Raw genomic sequence first — 10,323 nt, 5'->3', positions numbered from 1 at the left:
TGGCTCAGAGCCTGGAGCCTGCTTCCGATTCTGTGTCTCCCTCTCTCTCTGTCCCTCCCCCATTTATGCACTGTCTCTCTCTGTCCCAAAAATAAATAAAAAACGTTGAAAAAAATTAAAAAAAACAAAAAACAAAAAAACATGTTCAGAAATTTAGAGATTTTCATCACCTTGGAAAAATTGTATGTAAAGTATTATAAGTTCTAGTGGAAAAGGATATAAAATTGAATATAGAGTATCATTGACTATGTTTACTCTCTCCATTAGCCCCCTAAAAAAACTATGTCCAGGAAAAGAAATCAGAAATAAATATTTTGTCTATTTTTTTATATATACAGATTTCTAAAATTAAAAAAATGTTAATTATAAAACTTTATTATAATCATAAAGCATACTTAAAATTTCTTTATTGTATAAATTAATATTTTATATCAGATAAAATAAAAAGCTATATTATTATAAAAGTTCATAAAAAATTTGTCTGAATAGTTTGGTTGTTTATTTTCCCAGATGCTAACTCTGAGAATTAGTTCAGTCTGAAGATGCTTTTATTTTTAATAAGTTATTAATTCCATATTCCTTAAAGATATGATTCTACTTACTTGTTAGAAAAACAAAATGAAACATTTTCTCCCTGAAGAGACAAATCACTGATACTCCTTAAAAGTGAACTCTTTGAAGTTCACTTTTAACATTTTAACCTCTTTGAAGTTGGCAAATAGATTGGGGATAGAGTAAAAAAAAAAATGCATATTTCACAAATGATTCTTTTCTTCCTTGGGTGATCTGAATATTTTCTTTTATTTTTTTAAAGTTTATTTTTGAGAGAGAGTGGGGGAGGGGCAGAGAGAGAGGGAGACAGAGGATCTGAACCAGGCTCTGTGCCGACAGCAGTGGGCAGGATGCAGGCCTCAAACTCACAAACAGTAAGATCATGACCTGAGCCAAATGCTTAACTGACTGAGCCACCAGGTGCCCCAAGTGATTTGCACACTTTAGAAGTCAAAAATACCTTTTGCATATGCCATATGTATATGACCTGAGATGACTTTTTCACAAAGCAGGTGATGCAGGAGATACATTGAGTACGTTAGTCTGGACTTCTGAGATGAATGGCACAGACTCTTGAATTGTTTGCCATCAACATGAATCATTATGTTACTAGCTACCCTTTATTTAATAGCAATTATATGACAGGCACTACACTAGGTATTTTGTTATCTTATTAAATCCTTACCCCAGTGAGGTGGGTAATTTCATTTCCATTTTACAAGTGGGGAAATTAATATGCAACGGGAAAATTCAACTTGACCAGTGTCAGTTGCTATGTAAGTGACAGACTCAGCTTTCAAATTGAGGCCTACCAGGACTGGTAATTGTGAAAATTAAATAAAATAACCCAAGTGGAAACAACCCAAATATCCACTGATGGATGAATGGATAAATAATATGTGATATATACATACAATGTATATACATACAATGTATATACATACAATGTATATACATACAATATACAATACAATATACAATGTATATACAATGTATATACATACAATGTATAATTCAGTGTTAAAAAAAATGAAATTCTGACACATACTATGACGTAGATAAACCTGAGGACATTATGCTAAGTGAAATAAGCCAGATGCAAAAGGATGAATCTATGATTCTACCTACATGAAGTACTTAGAATAGTCACATTCATAGAGATAGTAGTGGTTGCTAGGAGCCAGGAGGAGAGGGGAATGGGGAATTCGAATTTCATGGGTACAGAGTCTCACTTTGGGATAATGGAAGAGTTCTGGAGATGAATCGTGGTGGTGGTTGCATAACAGTGTGAAAGTATGGACTGTACCCTTAAAAATAGTTAGAAGAGTAAATTTTATGTATATTTATGTTACGTTATATGTTACATGTATATGTATAAATATATGTTATGTATAATAAGAAGTAACTTAGGAAAACTCTTCTTTTTGTTTTTAGAGAAAGAGAAAAAGAAAGTGTGAGCTGGGAAGAGGGATGGGGTGGGGGGAGGGGGAGAGAGAGCCAGAGACAGAGACAGAGACAGAGAGAGAAAGAGAACCTTAAGCAGGCTCCATGCTCAGCACAAAGCCAGACATGGGGCTGGATCCCAAGACCCTGGATCATGACCTGAGCTGAAATGAAGAGTTGGGTGCTCTACCGACTGAACCACCCAGGTGCCCCCACCCCCACCCCACTGCACCTTTTTTTAAACTAGGCTTTATAACCAGTACAGAGCACAGCACAGGGCTTGAACTCACAACCCTGAGATCAACACCTGAGCTGAGATCAAGACCTGAGCTGAGATCAGGCGTTGGACACTTAACCAACTGAGCCACCCAGGCACCTCATGAAAACTCTTTTTAATTCCTTTTTTTGGTGGGGGGTGGGGGTGTCTGGGTGGTTCAGTTGGTTAAGCAGCAGACTTCAGCTCAGGTCATGATCTCAATGTTTGTGAGTTCACGCCCTGCATCAGGCTGTGTGCTGACTGCTCAGAGCCTGGAGCCTGCTTCAGATTCTGTGTCTCCCTTGCTCTCTCTGCCTTTCCCCAGCTTTTGCTCTCTGTCTCTGTCTCTCTGTCTCTGTCTCTCTCTCAAAAACATTTTTTTTAAATGCTTATGTATTCATTTTTGGCAGGGGGGGGGTGGGAGGAATGGGCAGAGAGATAGAAAGAATCCCAGTCTCTGCACTGGCAGTGCAGAGCCCAATGCAGGGCTCGAACTCAGAACTGTGAAATCATCACCTGAGCGGAAATCAATAGTTGGACACTTAACCGACTGAGCAACCCAGGAGCCCCCTCATGAAAACTCTTAAGTAGAGTTATAGCCCATTATAGAACCAGTACAAGGTTGAGAATCACGAGACTCTATCTGTAATAATAAATGAAAGTGGGGCGGGGCGCCTGAGTGGGTCAGTCAGTTAGGCATCTGACTCTTGGTTTGGGCTCAGGACATGACCTCATGGTTTTGTGGGTTCGAGCCCTGCATCAGCCTCAGAGCTGACAGTGTGGAGCCTGCTTGGAATTCTCTGTCTCCCTCTCTCTTCTGCCCCTCCTCCACTCTCACTCTCTCTGTCTCTCTCAAAATAAATAAACTTAAAAAAAAAAAAGTGGGAAGGAGATCATTAGTGAGATGCTATTTAAGTGGTCAGACCTAGTTCTATTTACATTTCGTATAAACCAGGAAAATATTCATGGAGAAATACTAGAGACTTTCTAAACCTCATTTACAAAGTATGGCATTTTTTGTTATCTCTTGAAATATTTTTTTTTGATGTTAAAAATTCTTAAGAAACAAGACAACATTCTATGAATGGATATACTATGCATCTATTGCATGGCAATCAAATGGAGGCTTCAATCAATTACAGTCAACAAGTCAATAATGAGGGCCTACTTTATGCAAGGACCCATATTAGGTACTGAAAGCAAACACATACATCCTATCCTCTGTAGCCAGTGCTTGTAGGCAGGGGAAGTGAGCATACATAAACAGCTGTAAAAAAGACAGGCGAGCAGGCCAAGTGGCTAAAGCCTTTGAAAGGAATGTTGAAAAGACGAGGCAGATAGACAGTGTGGCACTCTGACAGACATGCACACACTCACTCGCTGAAACCAAAGGTCAGACTTAAAAAAAAAAAAAAAATCCAAATAGACCAGATGCTGATGGATAGTTTTGCACTAATTTATTCCTCCTGTCACTATTTTAGGATATGATTTTTCACCTTCTACTCCTGGCATTTTAAACACGTGCGTAAGAGAAGGCAGAAAGTGAAGCAAATTACCTATATCTGTCACTTGCCTGAAGCCTACTTCCTAACTCTGAGAAGAGTGAAAAGGGATATATGTGTATATATGAAGGACCCATTATCTCCAAAAAAATGAGTTACTGCAAGTCCCAAATAAACGCATGTAATTAAATAGAAAAAAAAGCAAATGACCAGATCAACAAAATTATCTCCACATGATTAATAACGATATCAAAAAGGAGTTCGACTTTATTAATCATCAGAGAAGTCAAAATTGAAATCACAATGAGATACAACTATCTTCCCATCATGATGGTCTAAATAAAAAAGACACCATACCAAATGTTTGTGAGGCTGTGGCTCAGCCGGAATTCTCATACATCGATGAGAGGAGGGGATATTGATATAATCATTTTGGAAAACTGGCAGTACCTACTCAAACTGAACATATACGTACTCTAAAATCTATCACATACACTTGTGGGAGTATACTCAGCAGAAATAAGTACATGTATTTACTGAAATATGTACAAGAATATTGTTAGCAGTGTTGGCCCTAGTAGCCTTGTTATGGGTTCAATTGTGCCTCTCCCTACCCCCAACTTACATGTTGAAGTCTTAACTCCCAGTGTCTCAACTGTGGCCTTATTTGGAAATAGAGTCATTGCAGATGTTCTTAAGGTGAGGTCATAGTAGGGTGTGGCCCTAACCTGACTAATGACCTTTTAGAAGGGGAGACTTTGGATACAGACACACACACAAGGAGAATGCCTTTGTAAAGATGAAGACAGAGATTGGGTTGATGCTTCTACAACGCAAGAAGCACCAAAGTTTTCCAGAAATCCTCCAGAAGCTAGGGGAGAGGCATGGAATAGATTCTTCCTTACATCTCTCCAAACAAGCCAATCCCGATGACACTTGATCTCAGACGTCCATCCTCTAGAACATGAGATAATACATTTCTGTTGCTTAAGCCACTCAGTTTGTGATACTTAGTTATGGCAGTTCTAGGAAACTAATATGAGCCCCAAATTAGATGCAACCCAAATTTCAATCAGCTGTATTTATTCAGCAAAACAGGTAATTAAGATATGATATATTCTTGCAGTGAAATACTGCACAGCAACAAAATGAACTAGCTACACCTATACTCAACTGTTTAAATAAATCTTACAAATATAAAGTTAAGCAGAAAAATCAGACTCAGAAGAGTACATATACTATGATTCCATGTATATAAAAGTCAAAACTATAAATTAGTCCAAACTACTATATGGTGTTAAAAGTCAGGATTATGGTTACTGTTTGTCTGGGAGAAGACACAGGAATTAGGCCAACGGTTTTTCTGAGGTTCTGGAACTATTCCATTTCTTAATATGGGTTCTGGTTGCATGGATTTTTTAGTTTATGTAAAATCTGTGAGCTGTATGTACACTTAAATGCATACAAGTATGTATATTTCTTATTTTTGTAATGTTTATTTATTTTTGAGAGAGAGAGAGACTGAGCATGAGCAAGGGAGGGGCAGAGAGAGAGAGATGGAGACAGAGAATCCAAAGCAGGCTCCAGGCTCTGAGCTGTTAGCACAGAACCTGACATGGGGTTCAAACCCATAAACTGCAAAATCATGACCTGAGATGAAGTTGGACACTTAACTGACTGAACTACCCAAGCACCCCAAGTATATACATTTCAATAAAAAGTTGTTAAAGTAAACAAACAAACAAACAAAAACAACAAAAACAAACAGAAAATTCCTTTTACCTCAGTTGTTGGTGACCTTTGGTAAATTTCTTGAGACTCAAGGTCTCAGTTTTCTGATATATAAAGTGGTAGTAACAATAACACTTATTGCATACTTTTGTTGTAAAAGATATGATGCACTTAGCAAACTGACTGGCAGCATTTAATGAATGTTAGCTATTATTACCATAATTATAATGATTGACAAACATACTTCTGGATAAACAAATGACATATTTTCTATGGCTACACATATTGGAGTCTTTTATTTATTTTAGGATGACTCCTGCAGAGCACACGCCCAGACACTTAGCTTAGAAAAAATAAGATGTGGCCAAGTTGGGAGACCTAACCAGCTTCTGGGTTCTTTTGGCAAGTCTCCATCTTCTTCAAACTATAATATTTATTTCACATTTTAAGTATAAAAGGTATTAAACATCACTTTTTTTTTCTCTTGCAGTCACTAGAAAATGAAAGAAAGGAAAAGAACCTCCAGGATTAATATTACTTTTTATTTGTATGGCTACATTTCATTTGAGCTTCACAACAGGCTGTGAGACAGAGAGGGAAGGCATTAGTATTCTGATATTTAAGAGGAGCAAACCAGCTCAGCAGGTTAAGTGACTTGCCTAGGAGCCACACTGTTAAGATATTCAGAGTTGGGACCAAAGCTATGAGAAAATTAGGCGGATAATTCAGGAAGTAAAAGAAGGAGGGTGGGGCGCCTGGGTGGCTCAGTTGGTTAAGCACCTGATTCTGGCTCAGGTCATGATCTCACGGTTTGTGGGTTCAAGCCCACCTCAGGCTCTGTGCTGACAGCTCAGAGCCTGGAGCCTGCTTCAGATTCTGTGTCTCCCTCTGTCTCCACCCCTTCCCTGATCACACTCTGTATCTCTCTCTCAAACAATAAGCATTGAAAATTTTTTTTAAAAAAGGAGGGTAATTTAAGATGAATAGCAAGAGAACCTTTGCTTGAGCAATGATGGCAAATGGAACTTTCTGTGATGATGCAAGTGTTCTTTATTTGCCTTGTCCAACACAGTAGCTGTTAAACATTTATGGTTAGTATCACTGAAGAACCACGTTTTTAATATTAGTTTAAATGTAAATGATCACCTGTAGCTATCATATGTATGTGCAATGTATATCATTTCCAGGAATCATGGCAAAGTCCCATGGTCAAGGGGTTGGGGTGGCACTGAGAGCTGGCATCCTGTTCACTGTATGTGTTTAGGTCATCTTATATCCCAACCTTATCTGAATGGGCATGCTTGTATGGGATTGGGATTGTTTAGTTTTTAAGCTTGCATGCAAGCTGTAACTTTAGTTGTAACTAATGTTAGGTATCTATTGTATTTTCAAAGACTATCTTTTTGGAGGGCTCATTTATTGTATGTTAAAAAGTAGACTTTCATGGGGAACCTGGTGCTAAACCATTTGTAGACGACCTGCTTCTGCATCGGGGTTTCATAGTTAGCAGAGCAGATCTCTCACTGTGATCTATTCAAAGTCAGGCCTCAACGAAAGGGTTCGAAAAGAAATATATATGAAGAGGGGCACGTGGCTGGCTCAGTTGGAAGAGCATGTGACTCTTGATCTTGGGGTCATGAGTTCAAGCCCCACGTTGGGTGTATAGATTATACTAAAAAAATATATATATAAACTTTAAATAAAAGAAAAAAGAGGGGCCCCTGGGTGGCTCAGTCAGTTAAGTGTCGACTCTTGATTTTGGCTTAGGTCATGATCTCATGGTTTGTGAGTTCAAACCCCATTACGGGCTCTGCAGGGACAGTGCAGAGCCTGCTTGGGATACTTTCTTTCTCTCTGCCCCTTCCCCTACCCCTCAAAATAAATAAATAAGTAAACAAATAAATAAATAAACAAATACATGAATAAATAAATAAATAAAAAGGACAGGAGATAAAACAATATTTAATATGTTTATAAAATTTTTAAAAAACACACACAAAAAGGACAAAAAAAAGTAGATGATTTACTTGTTCTGAAGCAGCAACCCCTGAAAGAATTAGCAACAATCTTAAAATTTATCCTGTTTGGTGGCAATACATTTCACTATAATATTTCTTCCAAAAGAAATGTTGACATGTTGAGTTCATGATGCGTTGGAGTTCTAGATTTATTTTTACTAGTAATGTTTTGGAGGGCCGTTTCTTGTTGGATGTGGTAGGAACAGTCAATGGGGTATTTTTTAATGTTTTATAAGTTACCACATTTGAACTAAGCTGGAAGTGGAGTGGTAGTTTCAAAGATAATCACTTCAAGGCACATTTACCTCTCTCAGCCTTAGTTTCGGTATCTCCAAAATGAAGGTTTTGGAATAGGTGACAAGGAAGATCCCCTGAAATGCTAAAATTTTATTAATCCATGAAAACACACATTTCTCTCTTTTTCAGACATTTGGGCTTTAAGGAAATTTCAGTGACCTGTGAGCCAAATCATCTGTTGTGTTCAAACTGAAGGAATTAAATTTGATTTTCTATTCTATGTGCTATATTTGTAAGTACACATGTGTTTTTCGCAACATTTATGCTTTTGTTTTTTTTTTTTAATTTTTAAATGTTTTATTTATTTTTAAGACAGAGAGAGACAGAGCATGAGTGGGGATGGGGCAGAGAGAGAGGGAGACACAGAATCTGAAGCAGGCTCCAGGCTCTGAGCTGTCAGCACAGAGCCCAACGCAGGGCTTGAACTCACAGACTGTGAGATCATGACCTGAGCTGAAGTCGGACGCTCAACAGACTGAGCCACCCAGGCGCCCCTATGCTTTTGTTTTTAAAAGTCAGTATCTGGATGCTATCATCTGAATGTTTGTATCTCTCCCCTCCCCCCTCCCCAAATTCAAATATTGAAAATCTAATGCTGAAGTTGATGGTATTAGGAAGTGGATCTTTAGGAGGTGATTAGGTCCAGAGGCATTGGATTAATGTCCTTTTAGTCCCTAGATAGATCCCTCAGGACCCTTCTGCCATGTGAGGATACAATGAGAAGCTGGCAGGATGAAACCTGCATGGGGTCCCTCACTAGAACCCAACCATGCTGGTATCCTGATTTTTGCCTCCCAGCCTTGAGAGCTGTGAGAAATAAATTTCTGTTTATAAGCCACCCAGTCTATGGTATTTTGTTACAGCAGTCTAAACACACTAAGACACTGGATAAAGAAGATTTGAGCTTGATGTCTTTATTGGGGAAATCATGCCAGATTTCTCAGTGATCATTCTTCGTAAGGAGAATTTATAGACATTTCATGGGAGCTTCACATATTTTTGACAGGTGAAGTGGAATAGTATAAATATTTTATTTTTTCTATGATATCCAGCATATATAAAACAACTCCTTTTTTTCATTATCTTGACTTACTTAGGCTCTGTAAGGCCATTAAGTTTGTTTGTTTTTCCCTATTTGAATCTTAAGGCCAGGAAATGGGTATGAATTTCTTCTTAATTATGGAAAGGCAGCATCTTGTAAGTCACTCTGTCTAAATACTGTCATCATTTTGTCCCTTCAGATATTGAATGCCCTTTATCCTCACTACTGAAACGAGGCACCTTTATCATACGGCAACCTTATTGGTAATGTTGTACAATGTTGTTAATAGTGAAGTGGCATTCTGACTTCAGATGATTTAACAAATGAGGCCTGGTTCCTGTTACAGAAGGAGAGCAAACAATGTCTTAGATGTTACGAAAATCTTGATATATAAGAGATATTTGTCTCTCCTAGTATTTTATACACACACACACACACACACACACACACACACACACACACACACCCCTACATGCACACAAACATAGTATTTGTCTTCTTCCATGATCATCTTGGCTTGGTTAGTCAAGAGAAACCTGTCATAATAGGCAATGTACTCAGTGCCAGTTCTGCTCTTCTATGATGAAAGTGATTATCAGGCTTGCAGAGAAAACAGGAGACAAATAACACATAAAATCCTGTTTTAAAATGGTCAAAGAACAGCCTTCTGTACTCAAGGTAAAGCAAAGAACGTTTTAATAATTTATGAATTAGCCCAATTTTAAATACGTAATCCCTAAGGCAAAATGGCTGTTGATTTGATTTGCTCATGACTAAACAAAAATGAAAATGATAAATAAAAGTAGTGTTAGCTTATCAAAATTCAAATATTTTCTAATTGTTGCCTGGTGATGCCTCCATATATATAACAGTATGTATTTAAAATAAAGCTGATAGGAAATACTTATTATGGAAATTTATTTTAATCTCTAAACTAACTCTCTGTACTTCATTCTCTCTTCTGTTTCTCTCTCTCTATTTTATAGAGACAGTTTCAGCTTGTAGTATTTAATAAACATGGGATAGTCAGTTTTCTGTGTCAGCTTGGTTAGGTTATAGCTCCAATTAAAACTCAAACACTAATCTAGGCATTGCTGTGAAGGTACTTCTAGATACTATGATCAAAGTCCAAGATCAGTTGACTTTAAGGAGATTATCTTCTATAATCTGGGTGGGCTTGATTTAATTTGTTGAAAGGTCAAGAGCAGAACTGAGGCTTCCCTGAGGAAGAAGAAATTCTGCCTGTAGATAGCAACTTCTAGAATCTTCTAGAGTTCCAGTGGCCTATACTATGGATTTTGGATGTTTAGCCAGCCCTCACAACAGTTTAAGCCAATTCCTCACAATAAATCTCTTCATATATATCTTCTATTGGTTCTTTTTCTTAGGTTGAGTCCTGACTTATAAAAAACATGAGCTGTATTTTAGATTCTTCCTATATTCTTACTATATTGATATTCAACATAGTGTATGAGAATAAAG

At 37.6% G+C, this 10,323-nt stretch overlaps 1 long non-coding RNA gene across 1 annotated transcript; it reads right to left on the bottom strand.

Moving 5' to 3' along the window:
* Positions 1–2,229: 2,229 nt before the first annotated feature.
* On the bottom strand, positions 2,230–2,815 carry LOC121037819 (uncharacterized). Its single transcript, XR_005794006.1, has 3 exons — positions 2,792–2,815; positions 2,747–2,752; positions 2,230–2,320 (listed from the first exon to the last, which is right to left on the bottom strand). It is a non-coding gene; the product is annotated as an uncharacterized LOC121037819 (long non-coding RNA).
* Between the last annotated feature and the right edge of the window lie 7,508 nt (positions 2,816–10,323).

This window comes from Herpailurus yagouaroundi, unplaced genomic scaffold, assembly GCF_014898765.1.
Source record: "Herpailurus yagouaroundi ecotype Mexico unplaced genomic scaffold, PumYag 164, whole genome shotgun sequence".
NCBI classification, from domain to species: domain Eukaryota; kingdom Metazoa; phylum Chordata; class Mammalia; order Carnivora; family Felidae; genus Herpailurus; species Herpailurus yagouaroundi.
The sequence above is the reverse complement of the archived record's forward strand: the minus strand, read 5'-3'. Positions and strand labels throughout refer to the sequence as shown.